Raw genomic sequence first — 8,309 nt, 5'->3', positions numbered from 1 at the left:
TGCATTACAAGTTTGTCACAAGGCTTCAGCAAATCAGATCAGGAAATGCAGAACAAGATTGCTTTAACACACATTGTGTTATTTTATATGAAGAAGGGGTTGATAGATTGAGAGATTTAAAGTTACCAACTACCATACTAAGCAACCCAAAGACTTCAACAAATCAGATAGAGAAATGCTGAACAAGATTGCTTTAACACACATTGTGTTATTTTATATGAAGAAGGGGTTGATAGATTGAGAGATTTAAAGTTACTAGCTACCATACTAAGCAACCCTATAGCAAACTAATGCCTGAAATTGAAAGCACACTCAGCCTGTCAACAAATGTTGTGTTTGAGATTCGGGAGAATTGAAATACGAGAACAAGACCTGTGTTTGTGAAACACCATGCCCCTTACTGCGTGTTGAAGCCACACCGCAGCTATTTTAGAGAACATTTCTAAGTCCAAGTCCCATAACTTCTTCAAAAAATTAATAGATGGATCAAAACTCACACTATATTTGTAAGGCATGTAGGTTGACTCAGATAACAAAAATCAGGTAAATATATATCTAAAAGCAATTCATAAAAATACTATGGAAAACGGTAATTATAGAGAATTTTTATGTAAATGAACCGGAAGGAAACTCCCACTTCATCAGCAAGTCAAATACATGTAGGTAGAATCTCACGCCAAAATTTACCTCAATACCTGAACGTGTTACATAAAAAACCTCTGGAAAACAGAAAGCCAAAGGACAAACGGACAAACAGTGCAACTACTATATGCCACCCTACAATTACTATGAACCTCATCTAGATATTTTGTACAAAAGTAATTGTTCATTTATGAGCAAGCTTAGAATAAACAGACTTCCTCTAAATATACAAATAGGCTGTTATAAATGAATTCCTAGAGAAGAAAGATATTGTACCTTTTGCAATTCTAGAGATATCAAGGACAAATATCATTTTGTCATATATATGCTATTGTTATACTGTAATTAGAAAGAAGTATATTAAACAATATTACTAAGTTAAACCTTCTGTATTTAAATTTACACAACTTTTGACCTCATGTAATAAGACCCATATAAGTAATCATTGTAAGTTTGTTAAGGACGCTCTAAACTACAGAAATGCACTAAATTTTGTTAATAACTGATACACAGTTCATCTCCGAATAACTTCTCGATTATGTATTGTTTAACTCATAAGTTTGTATAACTCTTTCACTTAATGCTGTTTTATGTATTATATATGTACATGTTACTAAGACAATGTACTTGTACATGGCTTAAATATAATGTTCTGTTCTGTTCTGTACCAGGGGCATGAAAAAAGGAAGAAAATGGGAGGTCCTGTTAATCCCTGTCATGCAGAGATGTATTGATTGTTGTGTTGAAGAACAGAGACAATGTTAATCCTCTGCTAAAACTGGTATAATCTTACGTTTCTCTCAGGAAAAATAAAATAAGTTACATAAATATTTTCATGTTATACCTGCGGGCTTATTAGGGGTGTAAGCCTCCATAATAATACTATCATTTCGACTGGAAAAGATTAGCCTTTCATGCTGTTATACAGAATTTGCTGTAGGCTCCAGGACTTTTTATATAGCTTTCCAAGTTTTTTGCACCCCATTTTCTGTAACAATTACAAAAATAACATGTGTTGAAATAAGTCGTTCATTAGATTTTGAAGTCAACGAACACATTTGTTAAACGATCTCCAAAATTTTATTTTTCCATCAAACTTAAACACTACGCTTTCTTTCTCCTCCCTTTCTTGCATTTACACTTAATAAACACTTCTTCTAGCTTTTGTAGCATTCTTAAATTCACAAGAAAAGTGTTCGAATTATTTTGCAAAACATTTAGAAGGTAAGAAGTCACTTGTTCTTGCACTTTTAAGTATATTGTAAATTTGCATCCGCAGTTTTTCTTACAGTATTAATTGCATTGCTATATTTTCTCTTACAAACTTTATCCTTTTTTGCAGTGAAATCATCAATATAGCGGCAATTATTCGAACCTCCAAAATGCTCGCTCATGAAATGTTAAACCGAAGGCAGTGAAACAGCTAAAATGCTCACCTATCATATTTCAAACCGACACAAGTGAAATCGTCAATATAGCAGCAATTATTTGTACCGCGCGCTAAAATGCTCACGTATTATATTTCAAACCGACGGAAACCATCAAGATGGCCGCCAAACCGCCAACATTCCTACTCATACAAAACCGCTAAAAACCGACGGAAGTGAAACCGTCAAGATGGCGTCAAACCACCAACATTCTTACTCATCATATATCAAACCACCAAAAACCGACGGTTGTAAACCGTCAAGATGGCCGCCAAACCTATCAACCAATCAGAAGGCCCATCTCACTCCATTACAACCAATCAGAACATTGGAACCTCCAACATGGCGGTATAAACCATCCAAGATGGCCGCGAAAACCCTACTTTTATACTACTAAAAGGGTAATAATCTCTGGTTCCCCAATTATTTAAGTTCATTGTACTCAAAAGTATACTTTTATTGTAAATGGTCTTACTATTATTTCATGTCTATTGGGGTGTAGGTAGTGAATAAACCTATTTGTAAAACTTTTTTGAATTAGGTGTGTAAAACGTGATTATAAAGTGTATTGATAGAACCAATGGTGTACTTTTTAAAATAACAAAACATGTAAAGTGTCAATCAATTTCAAGCGCTCCTATTAATACGTCCAAATCTATCAACTATATCTAAATAAACTAAACTTTAAATCCCTGCTTGTAGAAATCATGTGTTGAGTGGTTGAAAAATATCGCGTGTGGTTTAAAACAATGGCGTTGGGGGAGGGGTTTCAACTATGTACAATACACCCCCTCTATGAGTAGTTGAGGAAAAGGCTTGTATGAGCATTGATATAAATAAAACGGAAATTCTCATTTCAATCCCATAAACATGTTTGCTGAAAAACGCAACGCATACGGAGAAGTAGTGAAGGCCTCAACGGCCTTAAGCGAAAATAAAGCTTTATCCGTAACTCCCTTTGGGGGGGGGTTACGTATGTGCACATTGTTGATAATAAAAAGAGTACATTTGTTTCTCTGAGCATCCACGAAGTGGAAGCGTTAATGGGATTAGTACCCCACATACAGGCGTATAATATCATGTGGCATGGGGTAAGTTATATATATATATTGGTTCTTTCTTGCAATTGTTTAAATAAAATATAATTAAAATAAAATTAATTCATATTACAATTTTAATATTTAACATGAACATTGCGTTTATTCTAATTTTAGGACTCATCATCAACACCAACACCACCAGCGCAATTACAACCATCATCACCAGCGCCACCAGCGCTATTACCACCAGCGCTATTACCCTTAATGCTATTATTTGCGTTGAGTTATATAAATTAACAAACAATCGTCTGAAGATGTAGATCTTGTTTGCGCGCAATTTAGATCTTTATAACGCGCGAAGCATTAAAATGTCTTCACTTACAACTATTATTCTAATTGCATTAAGTTGCATCTATAACGATGATGAAAGCGTAGCCAAATGCCATGGGTATGGTGGCAGGATGTATTATCTACGGAACCAAAACGTAGTCCGTCTTCAGGTGAATGGATATCTCTCTGGGTTGAACCTGAGAAAAGCACCCAATATTATGATAATAAAAATGGATCAGCCATTCAGTTGTCAACAGATTCATGACAACATAAACAATATACAGCTCTACACCCGAAAGGACACATTATTATGTGCGGTAAGTTATAGATCTAGCGGCTGTTTGTGTGTTATTTTATCACAAAATCTTAGATCTACTGTATATTATTCCATAAAAAATTATAACTAATCTCCCTTAATTCTGTTTTCATTTTACACACAAAATTCCATTAAAAAAATAATGATTGTTACCTAAAAAATCTTAAATTATTGCTGTTGAAATGGCTAATAATTTCAATATAAAGAACTGCTATACTTTATGTCAATGTTACATGTATCTATCTATATATACTGTCTAACTCCCCTTGCGGGTATTATTGACAGGTACTTATACATATATATTACTTTTAAGTTCAATTAAAGCCCTACTCGAGTCCATTATAAGTTAGGTAAGAAAGTGTGTATAATATTAAGTTTATATTTGTTACAGCCCTTTACGACAACGGAAGCACCAACGACAACGCAGGCACAAACCCCAACTGAGGCTCTTAGTAAGGCCTCAAACACAACAACTCCGCCCCCTACAAGCTTTGCATCATCTGGTAAAGTCATTCATTTAATTATAAACAATTATTGTAAATTATATGCATGCACTTTATATTATCTAAATAATTGGTCATTATTAGCATATCCAAACTTTTTATATGAAAAACATATTAATGTTGTTCAATAACACTGCTACTAAATCAGTAATTTTAAAATAGTGTTTTTAAAGCTATAAGTGTTAATGCTATAAAACCATGGGTTACTCTGATTTAAACATGTCATGTTTAATTATTCTTTTTAGATAGCATCACGAAAGTGGTAATCCTGATTTAAACATGTCATGTTTTAATATTATTTCTTTTAGATATCATCACGGAAGTGGTTTTCGTAGCCATTGGTATAGCATTAGTGGTTGGATTGTTGATAGTTGTTGGAGTTGTAGTAGAACGCCCCTCAAGAAGAAGAAGCAGAAATGTTGAGAACATAAAGATGTTCCCACTGCCCTCCCACCCACAACAACGCCGAGGCCACCACCGCCACCGCCACCGCCACCACCACCGCCGCCACCACTGCCACTGCCGCCACCACCACCACCGCCGCCACCACCGCCGCCATCATCACTAAGACGATCACTAAGACCTGCAAAGATTGTTAGAAGATTGAACTTGTAACAATCTTTGCAGGTCATCATGACTGCTGTCTTAGTGATGATGGTGGCACCAACCAACATTCTTACTCATCATATATCAAACCACCATAAACCGACGGTTGTAAACCGTCAAGATGGTCGCCAAACATATCAACCAATCAGAAGGCTGATCTCACTCCATTACAACCAATCAGAACATTGGAACGTCAAAGTTGGCGGTATAAACCATCCAATATGGCCGCGAAAGCCCTACTTTTATACTACTAGAACTCTAACTCTACTGTCACTGATCAACTAACTATGGCATTCAAAGCGGCAGTCACTGCGTTAATCATACATCAAAGTAGTGGTATTCATAACATTGATAACGATTTAAGTGCAGTTGTGTTTCTAGCCCTGCATCTGCTTTCCTGGTAACCACTCCAATTCTATTGGAATAGGCACAGGCATCCCAGTTTCATCGCCGCACCCTAATTTTTACAGCTCACAGTCCAAGAAAAGAAAGGCAAACGCAAAAACATCTAAGTAAATATTACACTTGATGGGTTAATCTTAACATCGTTGTTTTTGCAAGAGTGTGTGAATTATATTGAAATGTGTCGTAACTCATTGAACAAAAGGTTAACTGGGATAAGAGATGGAATAGTTCATGTCAAGACCTGTTTATGTCCATCTACAGGTGCAGAGGGGTTCAGTTTTGTCAGAGTGCCTGCGACACTTTCACTTAGAAAAAGCAAAGAACACCCTTGTTTAAAACAACCTTTACAAATAAACCAGCAAGGCCACCTCTGTGTCGAAAAACGAGAAACTCATGCAAGTGACACTTGCAGTATCTAACTTTTTTAGAAGATTAAGTGTGAGTATTCTGGTTGTAATGTCCAGCCATCATAATTATGCTGACCTTTGGTTAACCTCGCCCACACCAATCAGCATCCAGCATTGCAGACGCAGCGTGTGTGGCGCGTGGCGGGGGGCTCTGGTGAACACAATCTAGTATGATGCTGGACTGTCTGTACCACTGATCAGTGTTATTAATAAATATAGAAACAAACTCCGTCTACGGATCTATATCTTAACCCACCCTGTACGGGTCTGAAACATTACATAAGCGACTAGGAATAATGTGTTAACATGGCTCTTCAGAGTTTTGAAAGATTTTCAGTGTCTACTGACAGCCATTCCCTTGGAATACGATGGGACAAATATGTTAACAAATTAGAAAATTTGTTTGTTGGAATGAACATTGATTCCAAAAAGCGAAGGAAGGCGTTATTACTACATTATGCAGGTGACAAGGTGTATGACATTTACGAGACTTTGGATTTAGAAGGCAACAATTCAAATAACGATGAGACGAAAGCGGCGCTAAAATGACATTTTTCGTCAAACACAACACAGAGTTCGAGAAATTTGATTTTCGAAACGTGAAGCAGCAGAAAGGTGAATCGTTAGATCAATTCACGAAACGTCTCTGTCAAAAAGCAACGAACTGTGCCTTCGCTAAAACGATGATGAAATAAAAAACCAAATTATCCAAGGTGTATTGTTACAGAAACTGAGAATCAAATGTCTCGAGTCTTCCGACAAGCCTCTGTCCGATCTGTTGAAAATTGCAAAGCCCATACAGAAAGTATGTCTCGCGACCAGCATGGATTACATGAGCATTATAATAGACAAAATTCACAGACGACCAATGACGACGTCAAAGCAAAATCCGTCTCAGCGAAATACACATACAACCACACCTTGCAAAGAAAACTCAAGTCGGATACATAGGGCATCGTCTTGCAGAAATTGTGGTGGACCGTATCCACACCAGCACAGTCGCTGCTCTGCAATAGGATCTAAGTGTAACGATTGTCACAAGGATAGCCACTTCATTGCAGTGTGCAGAAAAAGGCTACAATCAGGCCAGCGACAAGTGCGGGAGATTAATGCAAAGCTGGATTTCGAGTCCTTGGACCGAGAAGGTAGCCGACATTACACTTAACTTGTATGACCTTGGGATAATTAAACATTCACTGAACATTGATTGGGTGGCATAGTTGTACCAGTATAATATAGGTAAAGATATTGAAACACCATGTTTTTCTTATATACCAATGTTTTGCAATGAACAATTGTTGCCATAACAACAATTATAAATACAGTAAACTTTGATTCCAATATAAAAGCCTAGACGATAGAATTTGTTTTATTGTAATTTATACTTTATAAACTAAGAAACTGAAACATAACTTCATCATTCGTTTGTTTGAAATAGCTTATATTACTTTTTCAGAAAATGAGGATGCCAAACCCTGAGTGACAAAGGAAGTACCGCCTCCTTAGAGATTTAAATTCTGATCTCAACCAAGAATACTTGCAAAAATGCAAATTAAAGTATGATGACAATAAAGTGGTTAGAAAGAATAAGAATGTTAAAAACATGACTGATAGAGAGAGACGGAGCTAAAAATAAATGGAGAATTAAGAAGAGAATTGCCCGGCAAAAGAAGAAACAGAGCTAAGAAATGTTAATAACCCCACCATCATCTCCAGATAGCTTAGAAACGAGCCCCTCTGGTAGACAAAAACAACAAAGTATGAAAATGAAAAAAAAATAGGTTACAAAATATTTTCGAAACAATAGACTTAAAGATGAAGAAATAAAAATCCTAAGGCAATGTATTTTTAAATAAAATGGTTTTCAGATATGCCAACTGTAATTTTTGATGAAACCAGGGATTCTGAAATATTTTATGAGTCTAGTACTTGTCCACGGACAAGTTGGACCCACAAATTCACTTGTCCGTACCAAAGAAGTACTTGTCCGTACTTTTAAGATAAATAAAGGAAAACATCATTACTAATTAAGCAAATAATACAAACATACACTTGTGTTAAGTTCTATTTTTGATTATATACATACATTGTAGTTAACTAGAAAATACAAGCAAGATGTGCAAACAATAAGAACACGTTTAAGTCACACATGATACCATCTCGGATATTTAATAATCTCAACATGACTAGAAAATTCACTTGAAATAAAATAATCTCCGCTAAATATAAGTATATAATTATCCGCTTATAAAGGAAACTCCTTACATAGTTTACATTTACACACACCGGTAACGTTTTCAATCCAAGGAAATTCAATTAGCCAAGACTCAACAAATTCTCGTTTCCGCTTGGCCTCGTATGCTTCATCATATTCATACTTGGCTTTTCTCTTCTTTTCCGAAGCCGAACTGATTTTATCATTGGTCTGATTAGCGTCATGGCTTGACGTTAAAGTGGTTTTATTTAAAAAAATCAAATGCAGGTCGGTAAAACATGATTGCGGCCATTTGCAATTTACGAAAAATGTTATCTAATGCGTTATTGGCTGTTGCTGTACACGTGCGCTGGTTTCTCTACTATAAATGTTACCTTATGCGTGATTGGCTTTTGCTATATACGCGTGGACTAGTTTA

This window comes from Dreissena polymorpha, chromosome 4, assembly GCF_020536995.1.
Source record: "Dreissena polymorpha isolate Duluth1 chromosome 4, UMN_Dpol_1.0, whole genome shotgun sequence".
Classification (NCBI taxonomy): Eukaryota; Metazoa; Mollusca; class Bivalvia; order Myida; family Dreissenidae; genus Dreissena; species Dreissena polymorpha.
This window is presented reverse-complemented; position numbering follows the sequence as displayed.